Here is a 13,359-nt window from a genome sequence, read left to right as displayed (position 1 = left end):
ATATATCTCTCCTTAAATTACCTTGTCTAGTTTCTTTGGTGAAGGCAACCCAAAAGGACCATGCACAACCGGGTCAAGTACATACCAAATATAGTTACGGGCTTAGACATTAATCCAACAGTCTCCCACTTGGATAAGTCTAGTAACTATATCTCACATATGACTTCAGAATCCGATTAGCAATCGTAGCTCTTATACTTCGCTGTCAACTTTGATGAACAACTTGTCCTTCAGATAAGGGATCGTATAATCCTCTATTCTAGATATCATGCTGACAATGCTTATTGTCTAGCATTTGTTCCTCGATCTCTGATTTTTTTGACATAGAATTTAGATGAGCACATCAACTTCATTCTGATCGGGCCCGGCACATAAGTCAAACCAAATCATCAAGTGGCCAAGATATCACTTTTATCCTCATAGAATAAAAGGAATAGACCAACTCAAACTCATATGCATCTATTATTTACTAAATGAATCATGAACAACAATGTGTTTTATAACAACAAGTTACTAATGCGCTTACATATCATCAATGCATAACCAACCAGAAAACAATAATCATATCTCTAGGTTTTAAATATGATATTATCGCTTTGCGATCACTTAAGGTAAAACACCACGAAGTGATACTTGCGAACGCGGGTTCATTCCAATTCTCAAATCATATTCATAAGCACTCATGAACTTTGCAGCAAACCTTTGCTATGCCCAAAACTTTTCAGACAATCTACAAACAATTCATGATAGTCTTCATTCATATCTACTTCCAAAATATGAACGACTATGGACTGTTCGAATAATCCTATCATTCAGGAAGTCAAAACATGCAAAATTGAAACAATAGATAAATAACCAACACAAGATAGTAGCTTTACTCATAAATAAGACAACTTTTATTTATTCATCAAATGTCAAGTACAAATTATCTATTACATGTTTCCTATCTAAATCAAACTTATATCATCCTTCAGCTCAATGCTCCTAGCGTGCTGCAAGTGTTTGACCCTACTCAGTCCCTTCGTAAGGGGATCTATTGGGTTTTCTTCTGATGATACCCTCTTCACAACGAGGAGTCCCTCTTCTACCCAATGTCTGATAAAATGGTATTTTCTATCGATATGTCGAGATCTACCTTGATCTCTTGGTTCCTTAGTTAAGGCAACCGCTCCTTCACTATCACAGAAAATTTCCATCGGCACCTTTATGGATGGCATAACTCCAAGGTCTCCAATGAAGTTCTTCAACCATATAGCCTCCTTCGATGCTTCGATCACCGCAATGTACTCTGATTTGCACGTTGAATCAGCTACTGTCTCCTGCTTGGAACTTTTCCAAGTCATTGATCCTCCATTTAGGGTAAAGACCCAGCCCGACTGCGATCGGTAATTATCCCGATCCATCTGAAAACTAGCGTCACTGTACCCTCGTACCCTTAAGTCATCACTCCCACCGAGGACTAGAAACCATTCCTCGGTCCTTCGTATGTACTTAAGAATATTCTTAACTGCAATTCAATGAGCTATACCAGGGTTCCCTTGATATATGCTGACCATGCTCAAAGAGAAGGTCACATCAGGGCGAGTACAAGTCATAGCGTACATGATAAAGCCTACTGCGGAAGCGTAAGGTACTCGGTTCATATCAGCTATCTATGCCTCTGTACTCGGGCTTTGAGTCTTACTCAGCTTGGTATTGCTTTGGATTAGCAACTCCCCTTTCTTGGAATTTTCCATACTAAAACGCTTTAGTACCTTATCCAAGTATGTATCCTGACTGAGTCCTATCAGTCTCTTTTCCCTGTTTCTTTCTATCCTTATTCCCAGAATATAAGCAGCTTCTCTGAGGTCCTTCATAGCGAAACATTTCCCAAGCCATGACTTGACCTCCTGCAAGGTTGGGACGTTGTTTCCTATGAGCAGTATGTCGTCGACATACAGTATGAGGAAGATCACTATACTCCCACTGGCTTTGACATATACACAAGATTCATCCTCGCTTCCAGAAAGCCAAACTCTTTAACTTTCTCGTCAAAACAAAGATTCCATCTACGAGACACTTGTTTCAATCCATAAATGGATTTCTCAAGCTTGCACACTCTATTTGGATGCTTCGCATCGACAAAACCCTCTGGTTAATTGATGTAAACATACTCAACCAACTTTCCATTAAGGAAAGCGGTTTTCACGTCCATCTGCCATATTTCATAATCATGAAACCCAGCTATTGCGAGCATTACCCTAATAGACTTTATCTTCGCAACTGGTGAGAAGGTCTCATCATAGTCAACTCCGGGAATTTGAGTAAAGCCCTTCGCAACCAATCGTGCTTTATAAGTATGCACTTTCCCATCCATGTTCGTCTTCTTCTTGAAGATCCACTTGCACCCGACTATCTTACGACCCGGTACATTATCAACCAAATTCCAAACTTGGTTGTCGTACATGGACTGAATCTTGCTGTCCATCGCCTCTTTCCATTTAGCAGACTCCGGGCCTGTAATGGATTCCTTGTACCTGCTATGTTCGTCCAAATTCACTAGTGTACTATCACTAATAAATGTATCCCCTTCAGTAGTAATATGAAATCTATACAACTGGGGTGGAACACTAACCCTAGTGGAACGTCGAAGAGGTAAGGATTCGTCAACAAGCTCAACAGGAGTTTCCACCTCAGGTTGAGTGCCAGTGTCAGAGGTTCCTTTATCGCTTTTCTCTTAAATCTCATCAAGATCAATTTGCCTCCCACTGTCCTCTTGGCTTATCAATTCCCTTTCTCGGAAAACTCCTTTTCTAGAAACGAAGACAACATTGTTATTCGGTCTATAGAAAAGATAGCCAAAAGACTTATGTGGATAGCCGATGAAATAAGACTTCTCACTACGAGGTTCGAGCTTGTCGTGAGTCTCTCGTCTTACAAAAGCCTCACAAACCCAAACCTTAATATGTGCCAACGAGGGAGCTTTCCCTGTCCACATCTCGTGAGGAGTCTTGGTAACCTTCTTGGTGGGAACTAAGTTAAGGATGTGGGCGGCAGTCTCTAAGGCATACCCCCAGAAAGCTATTGGTAATGAAGTTCGACTCATCATAGAAAGAACCATGTCCAACAAGGTCCGATTGCATTTTTCAGCCACACCATTCAATTGTGGTGTTCTCGGAGGCGTCAATTGCGAAACAATTCCGCATTCTTTTAGATAGTCGTGAAACTCTAGACTTAGGTACTCTCCTCCTCGGTCTAACCGAAGCATCTTGATTTTCCTGCCCAGCTGATTCTCCACTTCATACTTAAACTCTTTGAACTTTTCAAAGGTTTCCGACTTTTGCTTAAGTATATATATCCATATCTGCTACAATCATCCGTAAAAGTCATGTAGAAGTGGCAAGCATCCCTTGTGGTGGATCTAAAGGGCCCATACACATCGGTGTGTATGAGATCCAATAGACCCTCACCCGTTTCACAAGTGCTAGTAAAGGGTGATTTGGTCATCTTCCCAAGTAAACAAGATTCACACATGTCATTGTTCCTAAGGTCGAATGACTCCAACACTCCATCCTTTTGGAGTTGGTCTATGCGTTTCTTGTTGACATGGCCAAGGCAACAATTCCACAAGCATGCTTTGTCTAGACTAGTAGACGAATCAATATTCAAAACATCATTTCCTAAGTTATCAAAAACCATCACAGATTCATAAATCCCATTACAAGGTAATGCAATGAAATAAAAAACACCATTCAAATAAACATTAATAGAACCATTGCTATTATCAAAAGAATATCTGAAACCTTGTCTAAAAAACCCATGAAATGAAATAATGTTTCTTGCCATATCTGGTGAATAACAACAATTATTTAAATCTAGCCCTGACCCATTACCCAACACTAAAGAATAAACTCTGACTTTGGTCACAGGCGACGATCTTCTGTTTCCCATAATCAGGTTCATCTTTCCATGTTCCACTTCCCTACTTCTTTTTAGGCCCTACAAATCAGAACAAATATGGAATCCACACCCTATATCAAGAACCCATGAAGTAGCAAATTGTGACAACCCGAAATTTCCATTGTACGAACATTATCTATTCAATAGAAGCTAGTTCAGTTTCAGTGATTTTCAAGCTTTTCCGAGCAAGTTTGTGTACATTAGGGTTTATGTTTTAGAGGATATCAGGAGAGTGGATGCTCCTGGTTTTGTGAAAATTGGGCATTCCAAGTTTCATACTGTTACAGTCCAACGTCAGGAATAAAAATATTTTCTGCCAAAATATTCCAGGACTATAAATAGTTTTCTGAATTAAATTAATTCATTATTCACAATTCCAAATAGAGAAAAGCCATATTCTCTCTGACGGATCTTCGGGTTTTCATCCCAGATTGTGAGTCTACTTTTCTATATGTGTTTCAATACTTGTTTGATGCTTATTAACATCAATAACATGTTAGATTACAAGATCCGGGAGTTTACCGCCCAAGAACGTTCTTGGGGAGTAAACTCCAAAATGGAACTTTAATGCTTTCTAGACCCATTCCTATGTTAGAGGACTTATCAAGGACATTGTGTATGATCTTTATAGGCTAGAAATCATCCAAGAAACACAAGTTCTTGGAGTTTACGGCCAAGGAACTACCTTGGGCCGTAAACCCCTTTTAAAGGGCAATTAGTGCCCTAAAACTTCCCCAAATGCTTAAGGACTTAAACCCTCAATTACTTGTGCTTATTTAAGGCATCTAAACCCATAAAAATCATAAGTTTGTAGGAGTTTACGGCCAAGAACTCCTCTTGGGCCGTAAACCCCTTTTTGAAGGGTAAAAATCATTCCAAGCACACCTTAAGCCTTTAGACAATTTTCCTTGAACCCTTGGGACTAGAATGGAGAGTAGAACACATAGAAATCACTCCTTGAAAGGATTTTACGGCCAAGGAACATGTCTTGGGCCGTAAACTCCAAGTGAAGGCACCAAAGTGTGCCTCTTGTCCCCATTAGCCTTAGATAAATTCATGGAAGCCATCCTTGATGTTTAAGTGCCTCAAAACAATTAAAATCCAAGAGTTTACGACCGTAAACTCTAGGGTGAATGACTTTAGGCCGTAAACTCCCATATGGAGTGTTCTAGAGCCTTAAACTACTTCATGTGTTATTCCAATAAAGCTAGGAGTGTTCTAGGATCAAGATAGCACCACAAAACACCCAAAACCACCATTTGAGGAGTTCACGGCCATAAACCCATGAGTTTACGGCCGTAAACTCCAAGGTGTGGGGTTGTTGGATGGTGAACTCCTATACAAGGCCATTTGATGTTTCAAACCCTTTTGCCTTGTCCCGTAGCAACTTAGATGCAACCATTTGAACCTTAAACACTCATAAAAGTGTTTAAATGTTTTCTAAGTGTCTTAACTTATTTATTTAAGTTATTATTTGTCTAATTAGTTATATATATGTGTATTATATGATAACTAGGCTCGTGCGTGTAAACAAGTCTCCGTTTGCCACCTAGCACGGTATCCGACACTGCAATTCAAACGACTCACCACAAGTGAGTTCATACCCCTTGAATCAACCTTTGAAATGATTTTAAGTGTTTTAAATACTTTATGGGGGGGGGAATACAACTCAAATACTTATAGTTATTACTTCAATCACATGTGATTGCATTTAATCACATGTGATTAATAACTAGGGAAAACAACGATTTTTACCACTGTTCAAACTGTTTATCAAACTACTTTACTTTGAAATGTTTTACAAACTCTTTTACTATCCAAACTTATTTATATACTGTGATTTAAACAAATGCTTCTTATACTTAAACTGTTTTATTAACTTATGCCTTCAAATTGTTTTATAGATCGACATCAAGTCGATCTCCTCTTGAAATCATATTTATGCTTCAAATGTTTTATGAAAACTTATTTATGCTTTATATATATTCAATTGCATGCCCATATATGTATAGATGTATAAATAATGTTTAAAGGACTTAGGAAGGCCATCCGCCCTATTTCCTTTTCGCGCCTTGAGATGTGGTCTGGTGGGATTTCGGGTGACCATCCGAAGGTCGTTTCAATATTACTTATATATCATATATACACATATAGACATAAAAGTACTTTCATATTCATTCTTATCAGTACATCATTAGTTAGTTACCATCGGGGTAACACAGGATCAGTACATATACAGATATACTAGAAACAATACATATACAGATATACGAGAAACAATACATATACAGATATACGAGAAACAATACATATACAGATATACTAGAAACAATACATATACAGATATACGAGAAACAATACATATACAGATATACGAGAAACAATACATATACATAAATACATAATAATTGTGATCCACTGTGTCGGAGCATGCCTTAAATGTCATGACCCGAGTTGTAGCCAGAATTCTCTTGGAGGGAGAGCGTGAGTTTGCGTATAGATCTATACTGGATTGACTATCCTACACCTTGCTGCTAGCTACAGCCGGACCTGCAGGTCTGCGGGTGCCAAACGTCATTTCTTTTATTACGACCATTCATTATGTCGTTGTTACCAGTCGATAGCATGGTGCAATTTATCACATTATGCCTTAATATAAATCCGGTTTAAGGTAGTAGTATTTAGTACAGCAGTAGTCTTATTATACAAAGCTACAGTACTACAATGATTTACCCATTACATATTTTAGTGATAACCTCACTTAAGCATTAATGTACAAACTATATTTTAACAAATGATAGTTATATTTGGGTAATCACACACTTTTACAAATGAAAAGTTTACAAAACAGTCTAGCCTTGGTAGAAGGTTACTTTTATAGAAAATATAGGATTTTCTGAGTGATTCAAACTTTTACAAACACTTTCAAACATTTACTTACATTTTTACAACTTATACATTGAGACAGGTTCAAACGTTTTTGACAAGAAACATTGACACTAAAATACTTATGAACTCACCAGCTTAATGCTGATAAACTCTTTCAAAATAACTTGTATTCTCAGGTCATCAGTAGACAGGTACCGAGGCCAGCTTTTGAGAAGATGGAGTGCATTCAAGACTCATCTCATATTATTTTGGTTATACATTATTTTTGGTGTCTATAACTGTACAGAACACACTTGTATTAAAATTATATATTTAATGCAATGGATGATGTTGTTTGCTTATTTACATTTACTGTGTTGTGATACTCTATACATGACGTCCTCCGCCCCAGAACGTTTCCGCCGTTCTTGGTTTTGGGGTGTGACACAAATGATGAGTTGTTAGATTTAATAGAATAAATACATGCGAAGGTGCACTTAATCTTCCCGTTCTTTATATCTTGCAGATACTTAGGGAAGCTTCGTTTCCAGTGGCCCTTTTCGTGGCAGTAGAAGCAATCTACTTCCTTGGGATCGGAGGAGTGTTTAGTGGGGCCTGCTTTGGTCCCACTAGAGGATGAACTATCACAGGGCTTTCCCTTTTGGTGGCTCTTACATGGAGCCTTCCTCTTTTTACCCTTCCCTTGGCCAATTTCCATCACAGGAGCAGCCATAGCAGGGGAAGATGCAACAGATTTGTCTTTGAGGTTGCTCTCAGCAGTCCTTGGAACTTGCTCAAGGAGACCTCCTCCTTGTTCATGTGGTAGGTCATTCTGAACTGGTTGTAACAGGAGGGCAAGGAGTGGAGGATTATGTCGATAGCGAAATCCTCATCAAACTTAACATTAAATTTGAGAAGACAATCAAAATACCTCTGCATTTTCTGCAAATGAGAGGTTAGGGATTCTCCACTCCCCATCTTAGTGGTGATCATGTTAGTAATGATCTCATAGCGCTCTTGCCTCGCGCTCTGGTGATACCTATCCAAAGTCCTGATGCATTTCATATGGATACATGTCCTCATAGGAATTTTGCAGTTCAAGGTTCATGGTGGCCAGCATGATACAATGAACTTTTGTGGCATCACGCTCGTAGGCCTCAAAGGCGGCCAACTCTTCAGGAGTAGCAACATCTGGGATGATCTTTTCAAGCTTTTCATCGAGGACATATTCTTTGTTCTCGTAGCATGTGATCATGCGAATATACCTCATCCACTCGTTGAAGTTTGACCCATCAAATGTCACCTTTTGACATAGGTTCATCAACAAGAATGACCCATAAGCGTTGTTGTTGTTGTTTGCAGACATCTGAAAAAGAAAGGAACAAAGTTTGATTAGAAATGAGTCCCTAATTAACCACCCAAATGAGAAATTAGGGCTAGGACCCAACAACATTATTTACAACTTAGAAAGGGATGCCATACTCTAAAAGTAAATAATTTGAAGGTAACTAAATGACGATTCACTAATTCTCACCATGAAAAACGAAAAAGATATTTATGTTTTAAATGTATTGAAAACTCCTAGATCTTTGAGATTCATTGAATTTTTCAATGGCATGTTTAAATCTCGATATGCACTTCAAATTTGCGACTAGGATACCGAGGATCGCAAACAAGTTGTGAATAACCATGCGAACCAACATGGTGCACTCAATGTCTCTATCACCTAATCAATGTGCCGGTAAACCACACACGCTCCATTGATCTATGACAAACATCAAGTCACCCTTCGCAACCAATGTCATCCCCAAATTGATGTGTTGGTTAACCACACGCACTCCACCAATGTTTGACAAGGGTACAAAGTGTAATTCCATGGATTAGCATCATTTTCACATTTTTCCCTAAAGTAACTAGGATTGGGAATTTGTAAAAACATTGTAGTTACTTTGTAATGAGGAGAGGATTACCCTATCCTACCTGTTCGGCTAACGACCCTCCACCAGTCAAGCATGCGGTGGGTGTGAGTGTACATACATTAAGCACCATTTTATAGGCAACAACCTTATACCCACCTTATAGACCGGCTTCGTGAATGAGGCCTACTAACAATAAGACTAGCATTTTAAGTTATACATATATATTTATTAAGCTTGTAATAATATAATAGTATAGGGTTGAATTTTAAACTTGTAAAATTCTAAGGGTTTGAAATTTAAATTATTCAAAATTAAACTTTTAATAATAAAATTTAAATTTCAAAACTTGAGGACAAGTTTTAAGCTTTTCAAAAAAAAAGGGATCAAATAACAAATAATTTAAATTAAACAATTAATTTCATAATTATCTATATTTGACTTAATCCAATTTTAGTCACAATATAATTACCAAATAATTTAAATAATCCATACTTATCATATAAACAACTAATATTCAAAAGATTTGAAATTATCTGTTATTTTGGCAGGTATAATCATTCAAATACAATAAAATTTGGATTTTATCTTCAAAAAACGATTTAGGCATTAATCCCATGACAAAACAGCAACAAAATCCCGAAATATCCTCTGTCTGACAGCTAAACTTGTCGAGTCCACATTGGAACTCGTCGAGTTCATCCAAATCGTCAAGTTCATCAAACAGTTAGCACAAAAAAACGATTTTCAACAATCAAACAGTTAAAGCATCACATACAACACAAACCAATCAAGGTTCTGATACCACTGATGGGTTTTATGCATAAGAACAATCCTATATGCTCATACAAACCCTAATGATTGGATCTAGGTTTCTCTATTGTACATGCTTTGAATCCAAGACTTGCAACCCTAGATCTATCATATATAATTCGAAATTAACATCATGAAAACAGATCTAAGTATTTTACCTCTTTCAAGTAGCTTGAAGTCCTTGTAGTCTTCTTGATCTTGAGCTTACAGTCACATTTGTAACTCGACTAATGGTTCACAAACCCCACAAGAAAGAAGGCAATATAAGAGAGGGCGAGAGATGCTAAAATCATCCCTAGGGTTCTCTTGGAATTCAGTGTAGCCGATTTTCAAAGCCTAGGGGTCTTATTTATACTGCAGGCTGCTAGTGTTTCATTCTAAACCCTAATGGACAGCTTAGCCACAAAGCAGCCTAAGGAACATTCTGGAATAAGGCCTTGGACGAAAATATGATGGATCCCCATCATAATTTCGTTCCCCTTTTAGCCCATTAGGTTTCCCAGCCCAAAACTCAACTATTGTACATTTGACAGTTTATGCCCCTTTATTTAATTAATCTCTTTTAGTCACCAAATTAATTCCTAATTAATTTATGACCAATATTAATTAAATAAATATGATTTCTCCTTTATTATATTATTATTATAATATATTAATAAACCATAATATTCTCTCTCTCTCTCCTTAAATTACCTTGTCCAGTTGCTTTGGTGAAGGCAACCCAAAAGGACCATCCACAATCGGGTCAAGTACATACCAAATATAATTACGGGCTTAGACACTAATCCAACACCATAAAGATGGGAGATGAAACTTCCATTAGATAATCTTCGGATATAAAAATCAAATCAAATCAATAACTTATAAGGATTGATATCTTCGATAATAAAGTGAGATCTGACAGAACTTGACAAGTTGCAGATATAGACACCAACTCCGGATGACGTTGTTGCCAGATAATAAATAAGCTAAAGCATTAAAGACCGTATGGATAATGAACAACATTCTACAGGTATAACCAGCTTCAGTCTTTATGGTTGCTCAATAGCTTCAAATTACTCATATGAAATAGTCATCACATATTAGACCAATGATATAGCAATATTTATACATAGTTTTAGGCATTATTTTAATAAATTTTAAGATATATATATATATATATATATATATATATATATATATATATATATATATATATATATTGTACTTATTAAGTTGAATTATATTTTGCAGCAAAAAAAACACTCTTGAAGATAAATAACCAAAGATGACAACATCTAGAACTTGGAAGGACTACAACTGAAGTTGGGAGCTTAATGGAGCTTAAAATGAAGAAAATCATGCAAGAAGACTTCCCACGACGTGGGTTCAGAGTATCACCACGTGGTGATAAGAAAGATCTCGATGATATGTGTAAATTAGAAACTCACGACATGAGCCTTGACTATTCACGTCATGAGATTAAACGTTCTAGAAGATTAAAATGTGGAGTATAAGTTTCCTTGCTGAAGAAGGATTTCTGCTGGACTCGCGACGTGAGCATTATAATCACATGACATGAGGAGCAATATTAGGAAACTATATATATATATATATATATATATATATATATATATATATATATATATATATATATATATATATATATATATATATATATATATATATATATATATATATATATATATATATATATCGACAACAAAAAGAGGATAGAGATATATTCTGTGGGTTTTAGTCGATTTTAGAGCCAGAAAAGTGTGAAAACAACCCTTGGGAAGAAAGAAAGATTAAAGATTAAGAGTTTGAATATTACACGTTACATTTGGTTTGCATTAGATTAATCATGTGTATTTCTTACACGTTTCCTGTTTGTTTTTTTTCCATGAGCAGCTAAATCATTAGGTTTTCATTTAGCATAGATCAACCCTAATAGTATGTGTTAGTTTCTTGCTTTTCGTGGATTTTATGAAGTTGGTTTAAGCTTGTGTTTGATTTATCTTTGCCTAACATTTTAAATTTCTAATATTTATTGCTTTGATTCAAGTTAAGTGTAGTTGAGTGACCATTTTCATTGCATGAACTTGATTACCAAGTAGTTTATGATAATTAAATTGCTAGAGCTAGCATTTTCCAAATCTTAGATTAGGTAACAAAGGTAATAACTTTATTTGTGTTAAGAGCATAGCTTCATCATAATTGTGTTTGGTTATTTGTCTTGATCATAGATAATAATCCTATATATTTCTCACATAGCTCGATTATCTTTAATAATCAATTATGTATTTACTTGTGTAAGATCATTACATAGTAGTTAATGAATCGGTGAAAACATTAGGAGATTGGATCAAGACTTCTAATAATATTTATATTTGTAAACAACTAACTTAATCCATTTTTAGAAACTAATCATAGGAAAAAAGGTGATTCAAAGCTAAACGAAAGTGTCTTCATAATCTTGATAACAATCATTCTTAGTTAAGTGTTTGCTTAGTTAATGGGATAGTTAACTTAATCTGAACTTGCTAAATCAAATAAAAACCCATTCTTAATTATTGTTTCTAGATTAATTTTTAGTAGTTATTTGATTAGCTAAATTTTGTTCCCTGTTTTTGATACCAAGCTTTCTTTATTATACTATAAACTGACTAGGTACACTACCTATAAGTTTATTAGTAGAAATCCAATATGTCATCGCCCAATTCTCACGACGTGAGCTTTAGCATTTATTTCATGAGGCACATTTTGTCACGATTCATAATTCAATTCTCTTATACACATGTCGTGACTTCACTATTCTCACAACGTGAGGTTTCAAAGATCATTGTTTTTGCTCTATCTTTCGGCTTGACAACGTGACGTATGCTTTCCCCTGTTATGATTGAAGCACAAAGTTTTATTTTGAAGTTTCTTGCTCCATACCTTTTCAAAGATGCAAGTCTTTGGTTTATATTTCATTCGACTCATTCACAAGTAGTAGCAAAAGTCCAGTTTTCAAGCATTCCCACCAATGAACAGATTTTGATCCCGCCACTACTACCCTAGCGGAGTATGTTCATTTTTCTCCCTTTTATTGATTTTTATTACATTGATTGGTTTATGCATACAATAAGGACATTGTATGAAATAAGTGTGAGGTAGGGGGTCAAAAAAGGATAAGCAAGCATAAAAGTAATTTAGAAAAATTGCTAGAATTTTAAAAAATTAATAGGCTTGCAAAAATAGTCTAATAAATCTAGTCATTTTAAAATTTTATATTATTTCATTTTAAGCTAGTTTGCTAGTATTATGTGGGATGATTCGATAAGAACCCTAACATTTAGTTGAGCCAATATGTTATAGTGTATTTGTGGCTTCCTAGTTTTATTGAAATCGTGGGACAAAAATGCAACCTTGTGTAGTTTCAATGACATAATATGTTCAACATCGTGTACTAGAAATGTATCTAGGAAAGCTTATGTAGTCATTGCACTTTAGACTAATACTTTTAAGAAAAATAAAGTCTGAAGTTAAGTTCCCTTGCTTAAACATATGTTTTTTTTAGTATTTTTAGTTATGAGTGAAATACGTGAGTTATGAAAAAAAATAGAAACGAAAAAAAAAAGATGCAAAAGTTTTAGTGAATAAGGGCCTACAAAACTATGAAGATCAAGAAATATTATGAAGAAAAGTTCAAAAAAACGTTCCAATCATTGAAGACTCAAGATGAAGAAATTCAAAAATAAGGCGAAATTTCCAAGTTATTATTATTGTAACTTTTTTTCTAGGTTATTTTTCCATATGTATGTTCGAGAATTTAACCAAAAATAACTTTACGTTAAGA

This window comes from Lactuca serriola, chromosome 5, assembly GCF_051521515.1.
Source record: "Lactuca serriola cultivar US96UC23 chromosome 5, Lser_US96UC23_V15, whole genome shotgun sequence".
Taxonomy (NCBI): domain Eukaryota; kingdom Viridiplantae; phylum Streptophyta; class Magnoliopsida; order Asterales; family Asteraceae; genus Lactuca; species Lactuca serriola.
This window is presented reverse-complemented; position numbering follows the sequence as displayed.